General features: G+C 40.1%; 1 protein-coding gene across 1 annotated transcript in view; it reads right to left on the reverse strand.

Annotated features, from left to right (window-relative positions):
• The window catches only part of LOC111144971 (pantothenate kinase 1), a 110483-nt gene that overhangs the window by 91431 nt on the left and 6997 nt on the right, over nucleotides 1-12055 (reverse strand). The gene's annotated exons all lie outside the window — the stretch shown is intronic.

The raw sequence follows: 12055 nt of genomic DNA on the forward strand, positions 1-12055 counted from the left end.
TTATCATTATTACTACTATCTTCATAGTGATCTGCACTTAACACCATCTCAGCAATTTCCCCATCACTGAAAGAACGCATGATGGGTACATCATTATCAGTGTTCAGCATTTCCTCAGTGTCAGCTTCTTCCAATTTATTGTAACTTCTAACTTCTCCCACCTTACTTTAGGCTGATAAGACTTTTGACATAAGTAATGACTTAAAAAAAAAAAGATTTTATTTATTTATTTGACAGAGAGAGAGCACATGCACAAGCAGGGGGAGCAGCAGGCAGAGGGAGAAGCAGGCTCCCCACTGAGCATGGATCCTGACATGGCGCTCGATCCCAGGACCTGAGCTAAAGGCAGACACTTAACTGACTGAGCTATCCAGGCACCCCAGTAATGAGTTTTGGTAATATCTTCTCATTGCAATCTCTGAATCTTTAAAAATCTTCATCAGTGAGGTCATTTTTTTTTTAAATTTATTTATTTGAGAGAAAGAGAGAGAGATCACAAGTAGGCAGAGAGGCAGGCAGAGAGAGAGGGGGAAGCAGGCTCCCTGCAGAGCAGAAAGCCCGATATGGGGCTCGATCCCAGGACCCTGAGATCATGATCTGGGCCAAAGGCAGAGGTTTTAACCCACTGAGCCACCCAGGCACTCCTCATTTTCAAACATCATTGGAGCCCAGTGCAGTGCCAAACATTAACATTGACTTATCAACATCATTCCAAGCATTAGCAACTGCATTGATGGCATTTTTTTTTTTAAGATTTTATTTATTTGACTGACAGAAATCACAAGTAGGCAGAGAGGCAGGCACAGAGAGAGGGGGAGGCAGGCTCCCTGCCAAGAGCCCGATGCAGGGCTTGATCCCAGGACTCTGGGATCATGACCTGAGCCAAAGGCAGAGGCTTTAACCCACTGAGCCACCCAGGCGCCCCAATTGATGGCATTTTTAAGACTAAATTTTTATAAAGAAAGTCTTGGATTTTCAAATATCTGTTAACTGACACAAACATGGTGTTTAGGAAAAATAAGTATTTATAGTTGCTCTTCATAAATATTTTTTAAAGATTTATTTATTTGAGAAGCGGGGAGAGAGAGAGAGAGAAAGATCACGAGCAGTAGGGGAGGGTAGAGGGAGAAGCAGGCTCCCCTCTGAGCAAGGAGCCCAACATGGGGTTCTATCCCAGGACCCTGGCCTGAGCTGAAGGCAGATGCTTAACCAACTGAGCCACCGGGAACCCTATACTTGCTTTTCATAGAGTATAGAATTCCTGGGTCACAAGGCTGTATTTTGAAAGTCACACTGAGGGAAAAGCAAATGCTGAAAACATTACTTTTCACAAGAATTTCAGGAGGGGGATGTGAAGAACAGTTGTCTAGGAATAATAATAATTTGCATCTGTCTTGCAGTCCAGATTGCTTGTAGTGAGCTTGTGCTGCTGGCACAAGGTGCTTATGGAACCAATGAGAAAAGATTCCTCTTGTTACCAATGTCTTCCTGTTTACATAATAATGCATAGGTAAGTGCATTATTCCCCCTCTCTCTCCTCAGTAAAGGAGCCTAAGGTGGGGCTGGATCCCAGGACCCTGGGATCATGGCCTGAGTCAAAGGTAGATGCTTAACCGACTGAACCACCCAGGTGCCCCTGCACATACCTTTTAAACACCTTGGATATTGGGATGCCTGGGTGGCTCAGTGGGTTAAGGGTATGTCTTGGCTCTTGGGTCATGATCCCAGGTCCTGGGATCAAGTCCTGCATGGGGCTCCTTGCACAGCAGGAAGCTTGTTTCTCCCTCTGCCTGCCACTCCTCCTGCTTGTGTTCTCTCTCTGACAAATAAATAAATAAAAATCTTAAAAAAAAAAAATAAACACCTTGGATATAGGTTTTCCCAGTCATTGCTGATTTCGTTTTGTGTATGCCTACAGCGTTAGCACACCCAATAGTCAAACTTTGTTTGGCATCCTTGAAATCCTTCGGTGCCCTTTTGTCAGCCGTTGTTAAGATTTTTCTAGGAAAATAGCACCAGGACAGAACTGTTTCATCAGCATTGTCAATTTGTTCTGGGCTAAGGTTTTAGTCAGGTATTATCTTAGCAAATTCATCAGTGGTTTTATAATCAGTAGGAGCTTTTACAGATTTTAAGATACTTGATACGACCACCCTTTTTACATTTCTGCAGCCAGCCTTCTGAATATTCACTTTCAACACTCAGTTCTTCATGCCATATTCTAGGTTGTTTCAGACCAACAAACTAGTCATTGGCATATCTTTACTTCTTTGTTGTCGAATCTGTTCAATCAACACGTGGTCAAGATCTTTGTTTTTGGCCTTGTGCAATGTTTCTCTGTTTTTCATCAGTTCTTGGTTACGACTGTTACTACACAAGTTTAACAGCTCATCTTTCTGTCTCTTGAAGTCACAGATGGTGGTTGTTTCCAGAGCAGTCTTCAGTAAGATGTCTCACAGACATACTACTGTTATCTTCTGTAATAACTCTATTTTCTGAGCTGTGCATAAAGACCTATGTTTCCTTTTCTTCTTCTCACTGTTACTCACAGGCATGTCTTTAAGTCTTTTGGGCATTTGCACAGTAAAGTTAATCCCCAAGTCACAAAGTGTTAGCAAACAGCAGAGGGTGTGTGTGATGAATAGGAGTGGTAAGACATAAATAAGTGCTAATTTTGTTTGTCCACAGTTGGGCTTTGCTGCCAAATCATCCTGGGGCCAGACTTAAAAAGATAGTTGCGGGTTTCAGAGAGTTTTTGCTTTTTTGTTTTTTATCCTATTTTGGGATTGTGGAGTAGAGGTTATGGACTCGTATTAAAATATATCATCTTTATGATGAAAAGACTGAGGCTCAATTAGCAACTTGCCCAAGGTAATGAAGCTATTATTTATCTTTTTCTGCCTCTGTTCAATCTCCTCAAATTCGGTCACTTTGCTGAACAAAGACTTCTTATTTCGGTATCATTGTATGCCAAGATGATTTGAGCTGAAATATTTTTAGCAAAGGAACCTGATACTCTTGGCTGTTTGACTGGTATAGTCAGAAGCTGACCCCCAAGCTGGATAATGTGAAGATGTCTTGGCAAGAAGTGGCTGGAGATGCTAAATTTATAGTCATTGAATATAGATGTTTCTTTTTGTACCAAATTATCTGTTTGGTACTTATCTGCCTAGTTATTTATTGTCCCACAATGAGCAATCAGGAAAACTGAAAGAAAACCACTCATTTCTGATTATGTCCCAAACACTCCCACAAATTTCCTTTAAATATCCACTCATTTGAAAGGTTTTTGGTTTGTTTTTTTAACTGTTCCACAAATTATATATCCCCAAGTGGGACTCAGAATTATTGTTAATCAAGCTCAGAATTAAAACACATTTTAGACACTCTACTAATAAATTTCTTTCAACTTAGAATTCATGAGAATTTTGAAAGTAACCTCTTCTAGGCTTTTCTAATACCTTGGGACACAGCGAACAAATATACAAAATAAATCTAGATGGAGTGCAGATGCTCAGGGACACACACTTCGAAGCTATGGCAACTGGATCCTGAGACACCGAGTGTAGTTCCTGGAGAAGGAGCTTCGTGGCACCACCCTCATTGCTGGGCCCCATGCTACTCCTGTAAGGACTAGCTCTGAAACACATGCTGAACTCTGTTTTCATGTTTTCTCATGACAGCAAAAGCCCTCTTTGGATTTCTTTTGGTTAGAGAAAACAGATGCTAATATAGCTCTTTGGTAAAAGTGAAGCGGAAAAATGTGAACTTTCAGGGGCGTCTGGGTGGCTCAGTCGTTTAAGTGTCTGCCTTCGGCTCAGGTCACCATCCCCGGAGTCCTGGGATGGAGGCCCCCCAGCTTCAGAATCTGACTCCCAGCTCAGTGGGGAGTCTGCTTCTTCCTTTCCCTATGCCCCTCCCTCTTGCTTGTGTGTTCTCTCTTTCTCTCAAATAAATAAAATCTTTTAAAAAAATGTGAACTTTCAAGAAGTGAGGGGTGCCTGTATTGTAGAAGACTGAAGACTGTTGATTCAGTCCCAAGTCCTTCCCCCTTTTCCCAGAAGGTGCAAGAGGAGTCCAAGAGCTGAGGGGTTTATAAAATGAGTAGAGCACAGGTGCTGTAATCACAGAAAAGCTTAAAATTTAGTAAGTAAATATGAGAAATGAATAAAATCCAATGAGGATTCTCTCCCTTAGGAGAGGAAGAGATCATATCTGTCAGGTAGGGCAAGATTGCTCTCACATTACTTTTCAGCACTGGTCTCTCCCATTTGACTATACTAATAAGTACCATTTACTGGGTATCTTCTGTGTGCCAGGCTGGCACACAGGGAAGCTGGTATTTAAGAAGCATCAGATTCAGAAAGGTCTGTTGACCTTGCCTAGTGTCACAAACTTCTAACTCACGAAGCCTGGGATCTACCTCTTTGACTCTAACGCCCTATTTTTTTCCTTCAACATACTCTTTTTTCCTTTTTCCTGAGCAAACAGTCTGCATTCTTGCCTCTGCCTTCACTATAGTCTAATCTACTTTATGGTGTGTTGTTCCAAGGAGTAAAAATCTCCTGGTTGCCCAACAAAAGAACAATTCTAATGACTGGTTTGGGGGAGATCTCCTTGAACAATTAATCAAAGCACAGAGAAACTTGCTTGAGGCTTGTCCTTCTTAGACATATTTCTTCTAAGAGCAAGGTGTTGCTTTGGAACCAGAGTATTTTGGCCAGTGTTGGGATGCTCTGAATTAAATGAGAATGAGCAGTGGGGTGACTATGTTTTTGGCTGTTTTTGGACTACTATCAAAGAATGCAATGCTCTTGAGAGAGAGTTCTATGATAGCAAAGAAAAGAGCTTTAAAAAAAAAAACCTTTTTAAATGTAAGCAATTCTTTCCAGCTATTTAAAAAAATACACACCTTGGCACTTGTCTTTAGCTGGAAAGAAAAGCACCTCCAAATAGCCTGAATAGTAGTGGTAGCAATGCTGACTATCTCTTAGTGTAACTGAAATGTTTTTTCAGAAATACCAACTTTTATTTTTTTTATTTTTTTATTTTTTTAAAGATTTTATTTATTTATTTGTCAGAGAGAGAGAGGGAGAGAGAGCGAGCACAGGCAGACAGAATGGCAGGCAGAGGCAGAGGGAGAAGCAGGTTCCCTGACGAGCAAGGAGCCCGATGTGGGACTTGATCCCAGGACGCTGGGATCATGACCTGAGCCGAAGGCAGCTGCTTAACCAACTGAGCCACCCAGGCGTCCCAGAAATACCAACTTTTTTTTTTTTTTAAAGATTTTATTTATTTATTTGACAGACAGAGATCACAAGTAGGCAGAGAGGCAGGCAGAGAGAGAGGAAGGGAAACAGGCTCCCTGCTGAGCAGAGAGCCCGATGCGGGACTCGATCCCAGGACCCTGAGATCATGACCTGAGCCGAAGGCAGCGGCCCAACCCACTGAGCCACCCAGGCGCCCAGAAATACCAACTTTTAAAAGAGACATTGATTAATACTCACAGATCAAATTTTTACAAGATTTCTCACAGATTAGTTATATATCATCCAATAAAGTAATTAAACCTATTTTATCAAAGCAGATCATGGGATATTTATTCTGATTATAGTCAATTCCCATTTTATTTCATCTTCTGAATTATTTAATTTTTACTATCTCCCAATAACAACACATGAATTCGCTAGCTGCTGGACAAATTAGTTAACAGCTTTGTGAGAGAGATTGGCCATATGCTCATCAACTGGGTTTCCTCTTCCTGAATGTGTAGGGAAACCACATTTCCCACTCTCCCCTGCAGTTAGATTGGGTTCCTTCCAACGGAATATGAGCAGCAGTAACATACATCACTTCCAGACCCAGTAAGAAATCCTTCTGGCACCCTTATTCAAGTTCTGTTTCCCCTCTGTTAAGTCCATGGAGGTCAATACTGCAGATCACCGACTGAAAGGATTCAAGGCAGTATTTTGAAGGCAGTTGCCCAGGGTAGTACTCACAATGGTAGTATATCAGAAATGAATGAGAAACAAAACAGTGTGGAGTTGTTTTTTACAGCAGCTGGCTTTAATTAGTCTAATTATTATATACCTTTATCTTTCATTAAACACATAAGAAAAGTTTGGTTGTGATGTCTAATGCAATTAATGACTTTATCTCTGATTTTTTTTTAAGATTTTATTTATTTATTTATTTGTCGGAGAGAGTGAGCACAGGCAGACAGAGTGGCAGGCAGAGGCAGAGGGAGAAGCAGGCTCCCTGCGGAGCAGGGAGCCCGATGTGGGACTCGATCCCAGGACGCTGGGATCATGACCTGAGCCGAAGGCAGCCGCTTAACCAACTGAGCCACCCAGGCGTCCCTTTTATCTCTGATTTTTAAGCATGCTTTCTATTATGTTAAGAAATTTAACATCAGAATTCAAATTATGCATATGTACATTTCTTAAAGAATATAATACCTACTCTCATAGGTCTTGCTACATCAGTAACTTCTAGTTTTAGCTGGATACCACTTTGCATTACCACTAGTTAAGCAATAAAAAAAGTATTACTTTGTTTTAATTAACTAATGTAAAATGATTTATATTAGATCTGTGTGATTTTAATCTTTTTAAAAAAGATTTATTTATTTATTTTAGAGAGACACAGAGAGAGAGAGAATGAGCACGAGTTGGGGGAGGGGCAGAGGGTAAGAAAGAATCCTCAGACTCCCCGCTGAGCACAGAGTTGGACTTGGGGTTCAATCTCACAACCCTGTGTTAATGACCTGAGCCGAAATTGAATTAGCCATTTAACCAATTGAGCCACCCAGGTGCTTGTGTATCACTTAAATCTTGACTGCTTTTGGAAATACATTGTACAACACAGATTCTATAACTCAGCTCTCAGTGTTTTTGATATTATTCCTTAAAACAGACATTAACAGGGCGCCTGGGTGGCTCAGTGGGTTAAGCCTCTGCCTTCGGCTCAGGTCATGATCTCAGGGTCCTGGGATCGAGTCCTGCATCGGGCTCTCTGCTCAGTGGAGAGCCTGCTTCCCCCTCTCTTTCTGTCTGCCTCTCTGCCTACTTGTGATCTCTCTCTCTGTGTGTCAAATAAATAAAATCTTAGCTCTCTGCTAAGCAGAGAGCTTGATGTGGCACTCAATCCCAGGACCCTGGGATCACGACCTGAGCTGAAGGCAGAGGCTTAACCCACTGAGCCACCCAGGTGCCCTACTTGTTGATTTCTGATAAATCCTTTTTGGTGTAGTTTAAGAGTTTGAGACTCTAATGTCTGTGTAATAAAGCTCTTTCTAATTTATAGCTTTCAAGAAAATTAAAGAAGACCTAATTGAACTGTTAGGTGATAAGTCTTTAAAAATAATTTCAGATAATAAGTCACTCTTGTTTTTGGCATCTAATTTGAAAGCTGCTTAAAGAATTGGGTGATGTTGTCATAAAGTCTTTCTGTTCCTACATTATTTTCTGTATAAGCCAATTTTACTTATTTATTTTTAGATTTTATTTATTTATTTGACAGAGAGTGGGAGAATGAGGGAAAGCACAAGCAGGGGGAGCAGCAGAAGGAGAGGGAGAAGCAGGCTCCCCACTGAGCAGGGAGCCTGAGGTGGGTCTTGATGTGGGGCTTGATCCCAAGATGCTAAGACCATGACCAGAGCCAAAGGCAGACGCCTTTGGCTCTGGTCATGGTCTTTGCACCCCTATTAGGCAACTATATGCTTACACATATAAAAATGAAAAACAGCAACAGAAATGATAATCTGTCCCATTTTAGATATAATATTCTTCCATGAGCACATGAATTAATGGAAAAATAAATCCCCATTAATCTCAATAAATGGTATGTTTCTGAAAATTTCTACTTAAATGTTGGTAATTATAAAAAATATTTAATATATTTATATTGTTTTAACTTCCTGTAAAATAATAATAATTGTCATGATAACTACAGAACTGTGCTTTTAACTTGGAATAAAAAATAACATCTATATAAGGATTTTTGTTTGAGAGACATGATAAGGTGATTAATAAAAGCCCTATTTGACACAAACACTTCATTAGGGTAAAAAATTTATATTAGGGTAAAATTCTGGGGGAGTTGGGATGAAAGGAATTTGGGAAATAAAACCAATGCTAGTTTTCTGACTGTTAGAGAGGAGCTTGTTCATGCAGTTTTTAAAAATGTGTGTCATCCTCAAAATTGCTAATATGAGATCATACTATACTAATTATTCATACCTTGGTATTTTTTTCTTGTTTATCTATTTTTTAAGAAATGGGTTATGCTTGGGCATGTCACTTAATTTTTCAGAACCTTGTTTTATTCCCCGCCCCCCATAAAATAAAAAAGTTGAACCAGACTATCAGGTCCATTATATGTTCCTAATATTCTACACCTCTGTGACCAAAGACTCAAATATATTCTTTTAGATAACTGAAAATGAACAGTATGTAAATATGTATTTCTTTTTTCTTCTTCCTCATTTCCCCTCTTCTTCTTCTTCTTCTTCCCCTTCTTCCCTCCCTTCCTCCTCATCACAAAGGTCCTATTGGCATACAGCAAAGATTGCATTTTTTGAGGGATTTATTGAAACTAATCTCACTATTTATCAATTAATCACAGTAATTCAATGGCTTTAACGAAAAATGGCCATGCTATTCGTGCCATCATTATATTCCCTAGTAACTAAAATCCAAAAAGTGCAATATTTTCTACAATAAAAAGATCATGTTGGCACAATCCTAGTTCCTCTTTCTGAGGAAGCTAGAATCTTAAAATAGGTCATCAGAAATAGAACTCTTTGGAATAGATAAATGCAGCAGAAAGTCTATAATTGTTGTTGAATATGTATGTGAGGTCCACTAGCACTGCCCTGTGTATTTTGAAAGCAATGCAAGACATGATCTATAAATAGGACCATTTTGATTTTAAGTAGTTCCATTTTGGCAATGGAATGTTGTTGTTTTTCTTATTTGTTATGTTGTGAGCAGTGACAAAAGGTCTTGAAATGTTAGTGCTGAGCTTTTCTTTCCTGCCCAACACTTCCATGGGGTTAGATCTTTCTGTGTGGATTTGTGGAGAACTGAGATTGTTAGATTAGGGATACAAAGAGAAAGAAACAGTTAATATCCAATTGACTGACTTCCAAAAAAGGGCATACAGAGAGAGACCCCATGAGAAGTGATGGTTGCTGGTCAGTGACTGCAGACCACCCCCAACATTTGAATGAGCATGCCACTCTGTGTAGAGAAGCCATACATGCTGTTGTCGTCACCAGGAGGCCCTTATAGCACCTGCACTTGGCTTCTTGCACCAACCAGGTGAAGGATGTCCACCTGTGCCCTAAGACTTTGCTAGACTCCCACTTGACCTGCTCTCTATGGAATTCACCCTTGCCAATTGGACACACTTTTCAGAATAATCTGAGTTCCTTCACCACCAGAGAAAACTGAAGATGGAGTAGAATCAGAAGCCCCAGCTTTGGCACTTGGAAGGGTCTAGACAGTGGGAAACCCATTCCAGGTTAAGTGTGTATATATTTTTATTAGGAAATACTAAGGTGTTAAGGATAATGAAATAGCATATAAGAAAGTATACAGCATTAATTTATTTATACATTCAAATAATAAACTTTTATTGAATACCTAATGAAAACTTACAATAGCTCATATTCTGAACCAGGCCCTATGCCTAGGTACTAGGGACACCAAAAAAAATTTTAAAAAAATGCTACACCATCAGAGTCTTCAAGGACATTATCCTTGGATGTTAGAAGTCCATAGCACACCTGCAAGACTTCATTCACTGAACAAATATTTATTGAGCATCTACTATTTACCAGTCACTGTTGTGAATACTAGGGATATAGTGGTGAACAAGATGGATGAGATCCTGGTCTTGTAAGCTTACGTTGTGGTTGGGAAGATATAGTGTAAACAAATCAGGTAATTTCAATTGTTCTAAGTGCTATGAAGAAGGTAAAATAGGCCAATGTGATAGAAAGTAACCGGTTGGGGGGTGAAGGGAACAAGTTCAGGTAGTGTGGGCAAGATAGTCTCATTGGGGAAGGTGTTTGAAATGAACATTGAATAATAAGGAGTTAGTAACACCAAGACACTTGGAAAGCAGAGATGGAACGGAAAGCACAGGAGCTCTCAGACAAGTACTAGTCTAGTGTGTTCTAGAAAGGTAGTCAATGGTACAGTCTCTGCCGGCTCACAGGAGCAGGGAGCCTCATTCAGTAAGGAGGTGATGGGATCTTTACGGCTTAACATACAATGAGTGCTTAATAAAAGAGTGGTATTTTTCCTTCTTTCCTCTGATGAACTACTTTAAAAAATGTTTACTACAAATGTAAGAAGAGCTTAAATATCCTCCCCTATTCCACATCTCTAGTCCTGCTTCCCAGAGGCAACCACTCTTACAATTTTAGTTCTTTTGGCATATCTTTGAATAGCATGCTCCTAGTCTTATTTCTTCTCATATCAATTATAGATATCATCTATTTACTTCCTATAATGACAAGCATTTAGCTAAAGAGCCTTATGGTTATATTTTCTTCCTCTACTGGCTATCTCTGCACCTCTACAAAATAAACTTCGACATCCCGATCCTTCATCTCTTGGCTCCCACATTGTAAGACTGACAGGTTATAGACCCAGTTCTCCCCATTGCTTCTCTTCCTCCACGTCTCTGCAGCCTCCTATGGCTCATAGAATGTAATTCCCACTCTCTTTAGCATGTCATACCGGGCCCTCTAGGGTCTAGGCCCAGCCTACTTTTTTCATTTCCTGTCGTCATCCATGTTAGCAATACTCACAGTCACAGTGAACTACGTACTCACAGTAGTACATGGTTTTGGAAACTCTGGCATGCTCTTGTCTTGTTCTCATTGCCTGAAACTGCCTCCCTTGGCAGTTCCCTGCCACTTACTCATTTTAGCCCACATGGCACTTTAAGAAATAATGTCATAAATCATGACATTTATGAAATTGAAAAATATTTACTGAGCGGCTGTTTCATGCAAGGCACTGTTTCAGGTGTCAGGGCTCTAGTGGCCCAAGACACACACTCATGAGCTCACATTCTAGCAACTTAAGAAGTAGATCTAATAAAAATAATCATAAAATCCACTATGTGTCAGGACTGTATTAAATGACTCACATGTGCTATTTTAATCTTTACAACTTCATAAGACTTGAAAAAGTAAAATATTCTTCCTGAGGTCACTTCCTATAATGAGCTTATATTCAAACTCAAGTCTGTCTGACTTCAGAGCTCTTACTCTTAAGCTATACTCACTCTGCCCCTATTATTCCTTGTACACGTCTACCATAACATTAGCCAAATTGTTTTGAAATTGTACATGGGGTTCCCCATATAAACCACAAGGCATACAAAATTATTTGTGTTGATTATTTTCTCAATGTTCTCAGATGCTACAGAAGTAGTACCACTCTAGATGCACAGGAGAGAAATGAATGCATTACACATATTGGGTACCTTCAGAAATTAGAGATTAATTCTTTCTTGAAATCTCATTCTGAGAAGGGTTTGCTTTAGACCGAAGGCTTCTTTTTTTTTTTTTTTTTTTTAAAGATTTTATTTATTTATTTGACAGAGAGAGAGATCACAGGTAGGCAGAGAGGCAGGCAGAGAGAGAGAGGAGGAAGCAGGCTCCCCGCTGAGCAGAGAGCCCGATGCGGGGCTCGATCCCAGGACCCTGAGATCATGACCCGAGCCGAAGGCAAAGGCTTTAACCCACTGAGCCACCCAGGCGCCCCAAGACCGAAGGCTTCTTAAGGGTAGAAACATTTGGTGCATATTGGGTGCTTGACAAATTTTTGTTGAATCTGCCATTGAAACCTTTGTAATCAATATATAATCAGTTTCAGGGCTGAAAAACTATGTCAGTCCCACTTTTGGAGGTGGCTTTGCACAGAAGGTAGGCACTTGGTCTTCTTTTAATAGAATTACAGGGGTGTTGGGTTTAACCTTTGAGAGGCCATAGAATGCAGTGGTTAACTGTACACCCTATAGAGCCAGATTACCC

The sequence above is a fragment of the Enhydra lutris genome, unplaced genomic scaffold (genome assembly GCF_002288905.1).
Source record: "Enhydra lutris kenyoni isolate GAN:26980312 unplaced genomic scaffold, ASM228890v2 scaffoldscaffold12, whole genome shotgun sequence".
Classification (NCBI taxonomy): domain Eukaryota; kingdom Metazoa; phylum Chordata; class Mammalia; order Carnivora; family Mustelidae; genus Enhydra; species Enhydra lutris.